This window comes from Thermobia domestica, chromosome 3 (genome assembly GCF_964235325.1).
Source record: "Thermobia domestica chromosome 3, izTheDome1.hap1.1, whole genome shotgun sequence".
Lineage (NCBI taxonomy): Eukaryota > Metazoa > Arthropoda > Insecta > Zygentoma > Lepismatidae > Thermobia > Thermobia domestica.
In genome coordinates, this window is record NC_137456.1 from 282,428,271 (window position 1) to 282,446,036 (window position 17,766).

At 35.0% G+C, this 17,766-nt stretch overlaps 1 protein-coding gene across 3 annotated transcripts in view; it reads right to left on the reverse strand.

Moving 5' to 3' along the window:
* LOC145681096 (protein kinase C-binding protein NELL1-like) overlaps positions 1-17,766 on the reverse strand; it is a 434,908-nt gene that overhangs the window by 75,751 nt on the left and 341,391 nt on the right. The gene's annotated exons all lie outside the window — the stretch shown is intronic.

A 17,766-nucleotide genomic window follows, 5' to 3' on the forward strand; every position in this document is an offset into this window, starting at 1 on the left:
GTATGCCCTTTCTAAAAACGGAAGTGGCATAAATTTGTTACCACTTCCAGCTTCAATACTGATTTCTATAGAGCAAAACGATAAGAGATAGTGACAAGTAGCTTTTTGAAATCGATTCAGAGTCGCAACAATAGTTTTTATGTACTCCGTTCATCCTTTAGTCAAACCGGAAATAATATAAATTAACCATTTCCGGTTTCAACGTTGACCGCTATAAAACAAGAACGGTAAGAGGCAGCGTGAAGCGGTCTTTTTGGAATGGGTTCAGTGTCCTAAGAGTAAATTCCATTTCCTCCGCTTTCTATTCAAACCAGAAATGGTGGAAATTACCAATTTCCGGTTTCAATTTTAATCGACACAGAGAAAAACTATAATAGCGACAAGCAGATTTCTGGAATAAATTCAACATTTCAAGAAAATATAACATCTTTACCCACATCACTCTACTAAAACTAGAAGTGGTAGAATTTTACTACTACTTCCGGTTTTATTATGGATTTCCATAGAGCTAAAACGGTAACAGATAGCGAGAAGCAGTAAGCAGTTTTCTGCAATGAATTCAGCGTCCGAAGAAGATGTTTCATCTCCTAATGCAACCGGAAGTTGTGGAAATCCAATACCACTTTCAGTTTGAATACTAATCTTCATATAGCAAAAACGATCAGAGGTATCAAGAAATGACTTTTTGACATGGTTTCTACATCCCAAGAGTTAGTTTCGTTTTGGGCCTTATTTCTGTTATAATTGGAAGTTATATTACTTCTGTACGAGCAGTTTCAACATTGAATTTGCATAGTTTGGAAGTCTATCTCAGTTTAACAATATGAAGCGAAATTCACTCGATTTTCTTCTCTCTTTCTTTAAAAGAACGACAAAACAAATGTAATATAAACATTTAGAGAGTATAAAGGTCTAAACTAGTGCCATGAAACAGTGCGAGAAGAGTTTTGGACATCTCCGAAGGTGATTCATAAAGTAAGCTAAGAAGACCTATCATAGATGTTATATTCCTCCTCTTGTTCGAATTTCTCGCCAAGCCGCAGAAAGCGACCATTGCTTTGTCACACAGTCATTACATGGCGCATATACTACGTCAGACCATTGCAATATCAATTGGAAGATCATGGAAGCATGGTGAAATGCATAAGTAAGGAAGCAGTATGATTATATTTTAATGTCTAAAGGATACCTCACCAGCAGAAATTCATCGCAAACTTATTGAGGTGTACGGTGATAATGTCATATCACGGAAACAATTGAGAAACAGTGATGCGTACACTGAGGGGGATAATAGTAGGATAGATGGGCAAGATTAGCAAAGAATTGGTCGGCCAAGCATAGAAAGACATGTGTAGTATCTCAGTGTCTACGTCATTCGTAGTTCTCCCGTTATGGATAGGATGCAGCCTACCTTATAGACCTGTCGTAAAGCTTGTAGCTGGTCGTGATTGCAAGGACTCACCAGAAATTTCTCAATATTCTTGTTTTACTTTGCAAGCAACCATCAAACCTTCAGAGATAGGTTCAGCTCATCAAGCTCGACAGACCCCATCTCCAATAATGAATCTTAGGACACCTAAGTATCTATCAGCTATACCTAGGTTAGAGGGAGCTCTGGTAGCGAGTAACAGTCTACCAAAATAAGCAGTTCTGGCACCCGAGCGTTATAAGGTAAGAAATAATCTCTCTCGGAGTAAGGACTCCAAGTTACCGATCCTACGGTATAACCGCAACCAGGTAGCAACCATCCCGGGATACCTAGGAATTCCCAGGTGAACTTACTAATTCCTGACCCTGCCTACCTCTGACATTCGCGTAGAGGTTCCGCGAACACGTTGAAGTACTATACACTTTCTCCCGGGCCCAACAGCACGAGCTAGTGGTCTATTCGGGAAGTCTGCAGAAGCCTTCTATTCCCCCGTGGAAAGACGTCACCCTTACTTGTTATAGCCTTTGGAGCACTGAAAAAACATATGTAGGCAGGCCTGAGTGGTAAACGATTCAAAACCGATATACAAGTTCAGCAACCCCTTATGCGTGCCTTCAGGAATTTGCGCAGATTCGATACCGTCTAAACAAACGGTTAGATAAGCACAATGATTAATGTTGAAAACTAATGCATACCAGTACCTTACTATTGGGTATATCTTCTTACAAGTTTTTTTTCTTTAAGTTTGGTTATATCCAAAGTCAGAATGACCGATATATAAATATAAAGCAGTAAAATTAATGCATTTGTTTTCTGAACAATATAAACGGTTTTTTCATAGCAACAACAGTGAATAGGTTAGAATTGATTAAATCACTCCCATCACTATGCCCTACATGCAGAGATATAGCGATCCTAATCCTGCATGAGAAATCGAAGATATAAACAATGATATAGTAAGCAAAGATTCTAATACTCAGAAAGCATCTATTTGGAACCCTCGCGAACTACTAAGTAGACAAATCAATCAATCAATTGATGATTTCATTAGAGCAGGAATGCTTACAAAATGCGTTGAGCTCTTGAGCAACTCCGAAGAGCCTGAGTTGCAGACAAATAGCAAGTTGTTCATTTGGGAGAAATGTAGAAGCCTTCCATTCCTCATGGAAAAACAAGTCGTCCTCACCTGTAATGGTCTTTGGATCATTGAAGAAATACCTGGGTGGTAGACGATTCACAAAAGTTCAGTAAGCCGTCATGAACTTGACGCAAAGTCGATACCATTGGAACAAATAGTTGGATATCACAACGATTATGTTGAGAAGTAATGCGTCAAAGAAGCTTACTGTTGTGCGGAATAAAGTATCTAGGAGAACTGTTGCTACCTGACGTTAGTATATTCTACCGATATTATGATGTTATAAATTTCTCAGGCTGTATTTCTCCGTAGGAGATTCTCCGAAACTCATACTATTATGTTTCAAAACGCTTGTATGTTCTAGGCCTTTATATTCTCTAAATTTAATATTGCCTTCTGATTTACCGTTAGTTTACGCAAAACAAAAAATGGCGCAAATTCTATTGCAAATGGCTTAACATGTCGAAAACATATGAACCAAAAATTTGAAATCTAATTTAATTTAATTTTGTACAGGCACTAGATGAGAGCTATTCCACTAAGTTGATATGAGAAAAGGACACATAAGGGTTGTTCTGTTTTTGTTTATATACAATATAAAATACTATATTGTTCTGTTATAGAAGCAAAACAATTCAATCTTTGAGGTATTGTCAGATAGGTCACCAGACCATAACTGGAAAGTGAATAACGTCCCCCGTTTCATCAACTATTGGACTTTAAATATGAGGAGAATAACAACATGGCACAACTTATGACTTGATCAGATGCAACCAAACTCAACCCATGTTTTGCCAGTAGGAAAAATCCATTCTTTTGAGATTATTATGATATGAATAACAGCAATTGTCTTCATTTTAGCAGCAAACAATTGATAGAGATTCTTTTTGTTAAATATTTACAAAACAATTATAGATATTTGTAAAAAAAAAAATAATATAATATTGTCACCTTGTTTCGGTTTAAAGTTCAAGCTGACGACTAAATGTAAAGCTTAGACAGAATTGATCAAGCTGTATGAAATATAAGTTGCGTTGCCAACTGGCCGGAAATACTACTGTTATTTTGATTAAGATCGGTGACTGGTACAAAGTTCTAACCAGCCCCTTTATGACCGGTATTTTGAAATCTGTAATCCAGAATAAAACATAGAACATCGAAATTCTTCAATAGTGATTTTACAATACAAATTTCCGTTGTATTATACATTAAGTGATATATTTTTTTATAAAATCTATGGTATTGTGCTGCCAAAATGTCTTGAGCCGTGGCAAAAATGCGAACTAAAGCTCACACCCCGACACACCCACGCGCTGAGCCAATAAGGGTTCAGCAGCTGCTAAGCGAGAGAGCCTTAGCGAAAGAGAGTGAAATTCCTTCAGCCGATAGCAGCGCCTGAAAGGGAAGACTAGGTGTCAAGTCAATGTGGTATATTTATAGTTTTTTTTTCATTTATTTAACATGAGAAATTTGATAACAATTAGATTTTATTGTGAAACGTTGTTTTCAACAATAGAGACAGAAGTGTATAGTTTGTCATAATTGTCCGGCATAAATATAGCGATAAATTTAAATTATTCATCGATTGTTGGCAAATAACTATTAGACAATTCGTTAGTACAATGTTTGTTACATTGTTTAGTTTCACTTCCCTAGTCGCTACATATGACAGCTTTCCTTAAAATTCCAACTTCTTTCCTTAAGGACTCTTAAAGCAATCTCCTGTAGTTGGTTTAAAGAGTAAATTTCATTTTGTAAATCCAAAATTGTCACCTAAAGATTAATATACTTTTGTTAATCTGTTTAGATAATTTTACAGAAGTGGCAGTTACTGATAAATACAATAAAATGATCAATACCGACTTCACTTTTTTATTTTAAGCACAATGTAGGCCTTATCTATTAAGCTTATTAGTGAATGTACTAAGGATATGCAGAATACATGTACTAATGCACTTTTATCCATGATAGTACGTTTCCTTCCCTGGATGGGTCCGAACAGATATATTTCACACTTAGGTCTATATCATAGGGTAATTTGACGGGAGCTGGTAATTTTATTTTCCAGAGTTGGCAGCCCTAACTATAAATGACGCAGGATTGGAAAATGAATAATAGTAATAAACGAAAAAAAAATCTCATTTATACAACGCGTCTTAAATTACGCTGTGTAAAAAATATGGAGAAGACAGGAATTAAATTGAAAATTAAAATAGCTACCTTTAATGGTTGTAAATTGTGTATTTTACAGTAACAAAGATGTAACTTTTACAATGTCTGTAAATCTTTGGCATTAATTGTAATCTAAATCTAAAGAAAAGAAAAATATTCAATTGAATAAAATAATGCGCCACAATAGATTAGTTATATATGAGAGTCCTTTGAGTAAATACATGTCAAATTTTAATAACATTTCTGCCAAAATTTGAAAACAAAACAATGTGAGTAAATGAATTAATATTATATCTACAAATCTTTTAAATTAATTAATACGTATAATGTCAAAATATTTTGAGTTAATTCTGGTTGAAAACTAACAAGTTCAATTCACCAATAAGTTGGCTCTGTCTCAAATTTTTAAAGTAAATCCATGTGAGAGTTTAATAAAATTTCTTTCCAAGATTTGAAGAAAGAAATGTGAATAAATAGACTAATATTATGTCGGAAAGGTTTTCAAATTGATTCATATAACGCCATAAATATTTTGTGCAAATTCTAGTTGAAATCCAACAAATTTAATCCAAATTTTGAAGAAAACAATTGCGCCAATGGATTAGTTCTGTCTGAAATTTTTTGAGCAAAGCCATGCCGAGAGTTAATAAAACACAAGTATCTTAAAAGATTAAAACAGTGTACCTAGGTATAATCTATAGATTATATTTAAAATCTTATCTTTTCAGTATACTTTCACTAAAATTCAGCAAAATTTCTTGGAAATTTTTAAAATACCAGTACCAATGTGCAGTAACAGACTTATGTTTGGAAAACAAAGAAGTAAATTCTGATAGTTTTTTTGAAAGAAATCTTCCATTATTTGAAGAAAATAATATATATCAACAAATAAATTATGCCTGGAAATCTACGTATGGCAAGATAACCCTCTCCCACTTTAGAAAATTGAAACAATGACTAGGTCATTCGTTTGTACTACGTTTGTACTGTTTGTATCGAAAATATTTTCGTTTGTACCATTTTCCTTATAGGGTTACTTGAGAGGTCAACTGGGAGGGCTATCTTGGCGCCAAGATAGCCCCCCCCCCGTATCACAGCACAAAAATTGAAATACATCATTCGAAAGCAAATCGTTTGCACGGTTTATACCAAAAAAAGTTTTGTTTGTACCCTGATAGTTTTCGAGAAAAAGAGGATGACATTTGGGGGGGGAGGGCTATCTTGGCGCCAGATGTCATCCCCTCTTTCTCGAAAACTATCAGGGTAAAACAATTTTTTTTCGGTATAAACAGTACAAACGATTTGCTTTCGAATGGTGTATTTCAATTTTTTGTGCTGTGATACGGAGTCGACCTCTCAAGTAACCCTATAAGGAAAATGGTACAAACGAAAATATTTTCGGTACAAACAGTACAAACGTAGTACAAACGAATGACCTAGTCATTGTTTCAATTTTCTAAAGTGGGGGGGGGATATCTTGCCATACGTGGAAATCTTTCAAATCTGATTGAAATTTTAAAAAAAATCTTTTGAGTGAATACTGATCAAAATTTAACAAAATGTCTTCCAAAATTTTAAGAAAACAATATGCGTCAATAGATTAATTATGTCTAGAAATCCTTTGAGAAGATCTGATTGAAATGTAACAAAAATTTCTTCTAAAATTCGAAGAAAACAATATACGCCAATAGATAATTTATATCTAGAAATTCATTGGGTAACGTCTGATTAAAATTTAACAAAATTTCTTCCAAACTTCGACAATGCGTCGATAGATTAATTATGTCTGGAAATCCATTGAGTAACTTCCGACTGAAATTTAAGAAAATTTCTTCTAAAATCTGAAGGAAACAATATGTGTCAATCTGTTAATTATGTCTGGAAATCTTTGAGTAACTTCTGATCAAAATTTATCAAAATTTCTTCCAAAATTTGAAGAAAACTACATGAATCAATAGACTAATTATGTATGAAAATCTTGTACAGTCAATGACAAAAGTTCTTTCCGTTTGATGAAATTAGTTTCGTAAATAACTTCAGAGTGGAAGAACAATTTGAGTACAGCTTTCAATAATTAAAAAGAATGTAATTTTCTGTACATACCAGCCAAATTACCGTTGTACAGTCAGAAAGAATATTAAGTATAAGTTGAAGCTATCATTTCTTGTATCTTCAGCCTATGCTTAATATTGTTTCTGACTGTACGTCCTAACCATACTACTGTTATTCCCCAAAATAAATTTTATCAAACGGAAAGAAATTTTGTTGCTGACTGTACAATAGATTAATTACTTCATTACCTGACAAACAGATTGAAAACGTTTGTACACAAATAGCATTTATGCAGAAAATCCTTTTCGCTCCTCTACAATGAGTAAAATTTAGTTAAGCCTCGTGTTTCAAAAATGACCATTCCCAGTTATAAGTCTCTTGACGATATTACAGACTCTCTTAAATTTAAGCTGAAAATGATTTTCTTTCCTTAAGTAGTTCATCAGTTTAAAGGAAAGTAAGGGAAAGAAAAAGAATAAAGGAGAAGAAGAAGAAAGGAGATCAGGGGGAATAATTTGAAAAGAGTCTCGCATAAAAAGAAGTGAGGGGGGAAAATAACCCAAAGAAAAGATTAAATGAACAAATTTTAGATTCTTTCAAGTGGAAGTAGGTCTGCTGAGTATAGCGACAAAAAATTAAGGTTATTAATATTCCAAAGAAACCGACCGACCGTAACTGAGAGACTTAATTTTCTTTCTACTTTCTCTTTGGTCTAATTATATTCTTCTTATTTTCTTCTCGTTTCCAAGAGAGGATAATAATAATTAGGTCATTAATTAGTATAAAATCGTTACGGAAAAAGGTCTTATTATCTTGTTAAAATTAAAAAAAAAAAAAGAATTAAGTATGCTAATACACATTCTTTGTCCTCATTACTAAACAATTTAAGACAGTATACTAGAACATTAGCATACATAATACGAGAATTACGATTATCTAATTATATTTAATTTACATATTTTATTAGGATCACGACAGCAAGACTAACAAGATTATAATGTTGAAACGTTCCTTACTCCGTATTGTAAAATACCCCAAATTAAAACCTGTATTTTGAAAATTTATTTTGGCTATTGTAAAATAAGGAAGCGATAGTCAAGCTATATGTGTAAGGAAATCAAAACAGACAACGTAGACATTACACCACAGTTATAGGAAGTTTTCCTCTAAGAAGAAGAAAAAAAAAAAAAAAAAAAAAACAGAATAAGGAATTTCATTAGAAGGCCTGAGCTAAGGTCTTCGCTACAACCAGGAAGCGTCCGGATCTAGGAAAACGGTTGCGCTGATTGAGTACAGAGGGTTGACTCGCGGAGTTTGAATTCAGATCTGATAGTGAAAAGTCAATGTTAGGAGATTCATCTAAGCTGAATTAGCCAATGAGTATTACATCTATTTACGATATTTAATAGACATAATGTTTAAGTTTTTGTGTCATTACAATTTAGTAGATGTTTATAATTGAGGTCATTTCGAGTCCTGATAGCTTGGGGTGTGATGTCGAAAATATCCAAAGAAACTGATTTCTATTATTTCATTTCTCATCCTAAGAAATTCATTAAATACATAATTAGTTGTCTTAATACACGATATTACAAATTTCTGAGCTACGCTCTGCCCCCAAGCATAAAAGTTTCTAAGATATTAAATTATTTCAGTTTGAAATTTGTAGTACACTTAAGTATAATAACTCTTGAATGAAAGCGAATTTTTGAATTCTTGTTTTTTTTCTTCTTAAATTTCAAGCGACGATAGGAGAAAAGAAAGTATGGTGATAGTGAAAAAAGAAAAAAGATTTCAAAAGATTAGAGATTTCAACGGATTTGCACGTTCGGTACCCCTACACACCGAAAATGTGATTTTTCGATGTCTGTCCTTCTGTTCGTTCGTCCGTAAATGTGTACACTCCTCTAGAGACCGCACCGTTCAACGTATCCGCACCAAATTTTAAACTTAAGGTTCCCAACAAAATCTTCTAGTTTCTAACAAAATTGATAACACTGATCACACCTACTGAATGAGTGAAATTGCTTCATCACCTGGCGAGCGGTTTTGCTGTGCCCCATGTATCCTACATCAGGTCAATGAGTTCATTCAGAAAGTAGTGGGTAGGCATAATGTTTTGGATGCCCTAAATACGTTACTTTTAAATTATATTATGGTTAAACCAATATTAAGACGTCATCGTAATTTTGGGCTATTTCATGAACCATGGCAGTGTGTATCTTATCATGCTACTGTCATATTGAAGAGCTTGATAATAATAGGCCTAAGTATTAATTCCATCCTAGTAGATGGTGTGGTTGTCGTACATCAGATTTTAGGATTACAAAAAATCACTATTTTCTCGAAAACTACGCATGAGTTTTTATACTGACATATATAACTTTGTTCAGCCTAATGAATTCCATCAATTGATGTATGCCTCACTTTTGGCCAATTTTTTCCCGTTAAACTCAAATAATGTAGAATTTAGGGCTGAGTTTGGTCAAATTGTTTTTAGATAAACCAAATATTTTCAGGTATAAAATAGCAAATTCATATCTTTATCCAACAAGGCTGGGTTTTCTATGTACTTTATTATTAAATGAAATACAATGAAATCTTTAAGTTTTACGTCCACCAGCTAAGGTAAAGGAGACGGTGATGATGAGAAATGAATGAAATGATGAAATGAACAAAGTAGGAGGAAACGGGAAAGCCCCAAGAAAATCCACGCACGCGGTGTATCTCCACCATAAAACTCACTTGGCACGAGCTGGGATCGAACCAAGGACCTCATGCACTAGATGTGAACACTCTACTACTGAGCCACCGCGACCCCAGTTTATTATTAAATATAACGTATAAACGATTAATAATAACGATAAATTGAATGCCGACTAAAAGCAGGTAATTCGTGTTACTATTCGGTTCAAAATCTCTTGTCATCGCGAATTCTGTCGAAGAATTTGAAGCTTAAAATATATAAAACGATAATCATGCCTGTTGTTCTGTATGGTTGCGAAACATGGTCACTTACTCTGAGGGAAGAACATAGACTGAAAGTATTTGAGAACAAGATCCTGAGAAGAATATTCGGACCCAAGAGGAGCGGGAATGGGGAATGGCGGAAACTTCATAACGAAGAACTACATAATTTATACGGTTTACCCAACATTGTTAGGGTCGTCAAGTCTAGGAGGCTTAGGTGGGCAGGTCATGTAGCTAGAATGGAAGAAAGTAGAAACGCTTTCAAAGTCTTGACTGGAAGACCAATCGATAAACGACCATTAGGAAGACCTAGGCGCAGATGGGAGGACAATATTAAGATGAATCTCGCAGAGATAGGAATACAAAGTAGAAACTGGATCCAATTAGCTAAGGATAGAAGTCAGTGGAGAGCTTTTGTGAACGCGGCATTGAACCTCCGGGTTCCATAGGCCATAGAGTTAGTTAGTTAATAACGTAGCAAGTATCTCTTAATGCTTTAGGAAGAAGTATAGAGAAGTAAATTTCTTTTGGGAAATTTGTATGTCAAAACTTCTTGGACTCCTGAATCATCGTTAGACTATAGTAAATAATTAATATTAACACAAAGATCGATTAATGAGTAAAGACGGAATGAATTTTCTTTTTTACTTTTTATTCAGTGAAAAGATTGAAAATTTTAAAGGAACTTTTGAGAGAATATTAAGAAATACCTAACATTGCTCTCAACGACTTGAGAAATGAAAGATCTTTTCAATCGGGTGATAGAAAAGGGAAAAAGAAGGGAAAACCCTTCCGCATTAGACATTCTCAGCGCGGTTATCGACAGCCATTTAAATTCAAGAAAAGTCCCTAGACGCGACTTTGAGACGAGTCTGCTAAGGCCCATCGCATTTGGAATGCTTCCAACTGGAACAAAGAAAGAAGGAGAGAGGACGAAGACAGGCAAATATTTGCCAATTGAATAAAATAGTGAAATCGAACACAGGAACTTCTTCCCTTGTCTGGAAGGAATATTGCATCACGAATACATTAGAATGAGAAGATTTCTCAGAGGCTGTACATGCCATTTCATCAATTTCGTACACTCAAGGGACTTGAGAAAAGCTTCTCAATTATAATTCTAAATCTAGTGTGAGGGGGGTCACTAGTTCGATTACCGGCCATGTGAGTGAAAGGTGGCTATTGAAATTGCAAGTAATTTAGTAGAGGTTTCAATATTGATCCTATACAGCAAAAACTGTATTAGTAGCGATAATTGGTTCTTTGATACGATTCAGAGTCGCGAGAATAGATAACATTTCTGCCATTATCCCTCCTCTATGAAAATCAAAAGCAGACTTGCCAACTATACGATGATTTATCGAGATACACCGTGATACACGATAATTTAAGCCTTAATAATATATATATATATATATATATATATATATATATATATATATATATATATATATATATATATATATATATACAGTACAACGTCGATAATCCGAACCAATTGGGATCACAGGTAGTTCGGATTTTCAAATTGTTCGGATTTTCGAAAATAACCAAGAAAATGCCATTTTGGCTTAAATATACTGTACGGTATGCTCTTTTATCGATACAGTGCTTATACAGTACATACAGTAATTACAATACCGTACGTAAGGCTACTTACATTTAATATTTCTGAAGAACCTGCTCGTACACTAAATTACACTGTTCTTGTAACTCACACTTAAAACTTAACTTGTATAGCCCTAAGGGAAAATAAAAAATAAAAATATGTGTGACAAACAATTACATATGAATGACCTTGTGTAAAAACACTGACTTCACAAGTGTGTTTATTGCTAGCGCTAAGACAAAATGTAAAAAGCTTCCTGGGACCGCGTTCGGATTATTGACGTTTCGGATTTTTGACGTTCGGATTATCGACGTTCTACTATATATATATGATATGTATGTATTATAATACCCTTGCGATAATAGGTGAATATACTATAATTTAAGAACACACACTTTTTTGCATGTGCAAATAAATTGTAGGTGTGCATTAAATAATTACAAAATACACACATACTGAGGTTTTAAACAGTCATTCCCGCTTCAGTAAATCAATAATGATTTGAGAATTGGCAAATGACGATCCTGCATCCATTCTTTAAATTCCATCCTGCAATTATGTTTACGAGGGTATGGAAATGTTGTTGTTTAGAGTAGTGTAAATAACGATTTCAAAAATGGTGAGAACAGTCAAACAGATTTGGAATTCGAAACTGAAGATTATTAGATAAGTTTATATTATTGCTATTATTACTAGTATTATCCGTGTTTCTACAACTATCACGTCCACGTGCTTAACGAATACACATTTTCTTTTGTAATATACGACAATTTTAAAGACGAAAATCGATAATTTTGTTCTCCGAGGTTGGCAACTCTGACCGTAAGTGATAGAAAGTAGGGATGGGCAAAACCGGTTTTTATAAAAACCGAAAACCGGGTTCTATAAAAACCGAAACCCGAAAACCGACATTTCGGTTTTCTCCAAAACCGGTTCGGTTTTTCACCGAAACCGGTTTCGGTGAAAACTTTTCGAAAACACATAAAACTATTTTTGTGGAAATGGATTCGGTTTCCGGAGAACAACGAAACGCCATTCTGGTCGGAAATAGAACAAATTTTGGAAAAAAACGGAATCGGTTTTGAAGAAAACCGAAACCGGACCAGGTAAAAAACCGAACCGGTTTTGGAGAAAACCGATAACCGGTTTCGGTGAAAAACCGAAAAACCGGTTTTTGTGCCCACCACTAATAGAAACCTGCCTTTTCTGGTTTCAACATTCATCTTCGTAGATCAGGCCAAGCCACGCAGTCGATCGCCACTGAGATCAGACAGATAGTGATTTTATTTATTTATTAGCTGAACCTGCACTGTCTACTCAGCGCATCGTTCTGTTACAACCATGAATCTCCTTCCCACTGGGCATGTCTCCTTACACAAGTAAAGGATAGAAGACTCACAAAGGAAGTGAATTGCTATGTATATCTGTTGGAGTGAGTTTGTAGCAAATTTGTAGGAGTAACACGATATCAAGTGGAAATATTTTTTCTAATAAATCTATATCCGTCCGAGTACGCCTCATTGCGTCTCTTGAGGCCTTTGAAGTTATCAGCATGCAATAGGTTTTGTCATTTAGATTTAAGCAAAGCGCCTGCAATGTCCGGCAACCCGCCAAACGTAACCTCTCTACCAGTTGCCTAACACCGTAGTTTCGGCCTGTAACAATTTTAATCTTATGGGCTCAAAACGGCCCCTAAAATATTGAATAGAACAATAACGACACGGTTTTTGAAAATTTGAATGAGAACTGGACAATCTACACAAAATTTGGAAACGACCAGTGAAAACGGCACCTTTTTAGCACTTGTGGTTTTCGAGATCTCATTGTCGAAAGGATTGCGGACAAACATATAAACCTAACATTTTAAGGAATCAAGACACTTGCGGTACAGGATATTTGCGGTACAATGAGAAGAGTAGTTTTTCTGGGACATTTGCGGTACTGTTCATAACTTTCTCTTAGATAGTGGGATATTTGCGGTACACACGGTGCAATGTGTGTACATTCTGAAGATAGATGACGATAGAAAACTTCCTGCTTGCAGATGACACCACAGAAGAAGGAAGAATGTTAATATTAGATACAAAGGGAAGACAGTGTGCAACTGAGCACACTACATTTTTCATGGACGAAACATTTAAGTATTGTAGTAGGCAGTTTCCCCAATGATATACAATATACACAGACATCAAAAGTAACTTGGAAGAAACAAACATTGTCCATTTGATCTTCGTCTTCTTACCCGTAAGAGATAGTAAGACATATCAGAGTTTTTCAGTTTGATGAAGGCTAATATTAATAGTTGGAATCCGAAATTTATCAAATTGGATTTCGAGCAAGCCGCAATCACATCTCTAAGAATACTGTTCCCGGAAACCCGCGTTAGTACGTATAATTTCCATTAATCAGTACTTGTGGAGAAAGGTTCAGGAATTGGACTCACAAATAACTATAAATCGATTCCAAGAGGTGAGGTTCTCCTCAGACAATCTGCAATAACGGTCCGGGCACTTTTCCCTTCACCAATTTTATTACAAGATCCAAATACAAATAACTCTGAATTTACAAAGAATAATCTAATAGTGTCTTTCCTTATGATCGATCAAAATGAAGGAGAAGGATGTTTTGCGCAGTGCCCCTTCAGTTCATTGCAGCCTCCAGAACATCTGCGGAGATTTTAGGTAAATATTTGTAGGAAACCTCCTCAGTCCAATGCAGCTTCGCGAGGTTTAGATGTGGTTAGGTTTCAAATGTCTTGAAATGAAATTCAGTTTGATGTAAGTTTATTAGATAACAAATCAGATTATTAACAAAACATCTTACATATGTTGCAGACATGTTCAAAGTTAATAATTCTAATAATTGATAATTTAGTGCACTAAAGATGTCTGCTATCTTCAAGACAAGTTAAGATTTACTGTACCGAGATCTGAAGGAACTGGTAATTTAATAGGCCTAGCAGAGACCTCCATGAGAACAATTTAAGTACATTCTCAATGCAAGACAAAATTCAACAAATTAAAAAGGTTAACTTACATGAAAGTATTCGTATGAAATACATTCTCATATCTCGATGAATATAGACGTCAGCCAGTAATCCTTCCCGTCTTCTTTCTTATCGACAGTAAAATTTTGGGAAGTATTTATATGAATTGTGAAGTACTTTCACTGGCTTATAATACAAAAACAACTAGGACGTCATACATATTTGTAGACTATTTTAAAGTTGTTTTTGTATTTGAAAGTTTCTCTATATTCCAACAATAACTATATGTGTAGTTCTTGTACCTGCCTAATCAAAAGTTTTTGATACTTTAATTTTAATACAATAAAAAATTTTAATATTTCACAGATTGTTAAAAGATGTTAACAATAGTCAACACACTAGTCCCAGGCGACTTCGGGTTTAGATATAAGTGAATTCCTTAACCCAAGGCGATCTCGGGAGCTGGTGTGGGTTATTTGATCAGCGGTCAATTGATAGTTGGTTCCTCTTTGGGTTCCGCTTTTATAGATGGTCTCCTGAGGGCTCGTTCCTCCTCGGGCTCCATCGTTTCGGTTTCGTATCTTCCTGGTTGTAGTTTCTCGTCTGCTTGTGGTGTTTGTCAATAGTAGCACGCGTTGTGGTGACATGTGCTTGCGTTGAAGGTGGGAGATCCTTACAATATACATTTTAATACACAAGATAATTAAATACCAATAGACAACCTGAAATTCTATTGACATCCAGAGAATTGCTCCCCCCCCCCCCCGCCAAGAAAAATCTGAAATAAAGCTGCTGCCTCTAATTAAATAAATTACTTGTTGCGCGTCCAAACCTTCGGCTCTCAAGACAATACATGTTAAAATCATGCTTAATTTACTTGTTCTAATAATAAATGCGAAAGCACATTCATGTTCACATCATCATTATTCATTTCGAAATAATTAACTTAAAACAATACAGTTTAAGTTGTATTTAAATTATCACATAGTTTTAAATTTGCAAATTGCCAGCACACTATTATTATCATGCAGGAAAGTAGCGCAAATAGAGACAGCTAGTACAGAGATGGCATGGATCAATGAAAACTTGATCCGTGAGCCACTAGACCCACGACCAGCCGTGACCACTTTGACCCAATCCAACCACCACTCACAATGACCCACTCTGACCTACCCAAACCCATCTCATCAACTTTGACCCATAATCCACTCCCTCTTCTCCACTGACTAAAGAGTTTATACTTATAATAAAACAAGGCTAATCGCTGAAGCATCGCTCGGTTATGATACTGGTGGATCTGGTCTTTACGATATAAAATGGTAAAGTGTTTGTCATGGACTATATATTACTATGAATTTCAACTTAATTATCATATATAATTATTTCCTTGTTAAATTACATATACTTTTTATTAGAAAATAGGATAAAATTTGGAAGTTTCAAATCAAGGTAAAGTAGACCAACATAAAGGAAAAAAGTGTAAAACGCACAGACTTTCTCGAAAGCCAAGTAGTAAGTCCTATTGCTATTATTACAATTACAAATATCAATATTCGAAAGTGCCTGAAGTTTCTTTTTCATTTAGATGTACTCATCTCAGATAAGTAAATAAAAACAAATAAAAAACGAAGAAAAATGGAGGCCTTGAAAGAAAAAACGTAGACAAATTCACTCGTGTTCAGATGCTGTCTTCAACGCACTGAGCAGAGTGGGTTGGTCAATAGCAGTGGGTCAGAGTGGGTCATGGTGATCGCAGTGAGTCACGACCTGCTGACCCACACAAATCGTGACTCACTTGACCCACAACCCACTGACCCCTCCATCTCTTGACTTAATAATAGGAATTAGCATTATGCACAGCCTGACATGTTTTTGTGTTATAAATTGAATTGTAGACTTTTGTTTCAATAATAAAGTTACCGAGAATATAAGCTATTCCACTTTAAATACAGGTAGATAACCTATATAAATACTATCTACTTTTCTTTCTTTAAGTTTGTCCAATATGTTTAGCTGTAAATACAAATACTACCCAAATGTTTCACAAGTGATTTTGCCTTTCGAATAATACTTTATTATATCAAAAGAAAGAAATTTTAAAAGTAATAAAGTTCAAAATTTAACATCTGTAAACATATCTTAATCCGAAATTCAATGCATTCATTAGAACAGGAAATTCCAACAAAGACAAACTTGTTATGCAAAGCTATATCGTCTTTTGTTTTAATTCCGATTGAATCTTGGGAAAGCTACATGTGTATGCAGCTGATACAAAAAGCTGCCAGTAGATGGGGGAAGCATCGCAGATCTTACTGTTTGTACGATCAAGATAGTATGCAAAACAGTTCTGGATTCCGCGAAATTAATAAAACATTTTCTGTTGGGAGTTAGAAACGAATCAATAGAAAGTAGCAAAGTTTTCATAAAGAAATTGTTAGCAGTACTCGCTTTTCTTTCATACAAGCGGGAACTGATTTTAATACGGAAACACAAAGGGTTATCACTATTACTTATCTTGTTGCTGATTTAATACAGCCATCTGCATACGATCATAATTTTTTCTTTTTTCTTTCTTCTTTTGTTCAATATGCTGATGATACAAGAAGCAATGAATTGATTCACTCCACCTGATGCAATAAGAAATATCTCACAATTAATCAACCAAAACTGAAGCAAGTAATTTATATACACACCACAATTTTTTTGAAGCAGTACAAGGAAATGTATATACTATAGTTATCATTGGTGTCGGCAGGACATGAACTTTGTGGGGGACAGACAATTGGGGAGACCTGGGTTTATGCAATACCTCCAGGAAAGCAAGGTTTCGGGGTCCTTCCCGGAAAATAATTTAAAAAATAGTCTTCGTACATTGCATTTTAAAGCATCCTTTACTTAAAAAGCTAACAAAAAAATAATAATAATGTGTTTTATTCCTACCTTTGGTAGTCTAGTATTTTGATGGGGCCGCGGTGGCTCAGTGGTAGAGCGTTCACCTCTGGTGTATGGGGTCTCGGGTTCAAACCCTGCTCGCGCCAAGTGAACCTTGTGGTGGACAAACACCGTGTGCGTGGGTTTTCTCGGGGTTCTCCCGTTTCCTCCTACTTTGTTCATTCCACCATTTCATTCATTTCTCATAATCACCGTCTCCTTTAGCCTAACCGGCATAATTGTGGGACGTAAAACTCAAAGATTTCATTTTTTCTAGTATTTTGGAAAATGTGGTACTAAAGAAAAAACACACTTTAAGTGTGTTTGTTTATTCAAACAATAAAATTCAACCTTGTTTCACAATTTTAATTAAACTAAATGCTCCTTCACACTAATCTTGTGAGCCACTCATGTGAAGCTGTAGTGTGAAGACATTGAATACTTCTGAGTCGCTCAAAAGATCGTGATACCAAAATGGC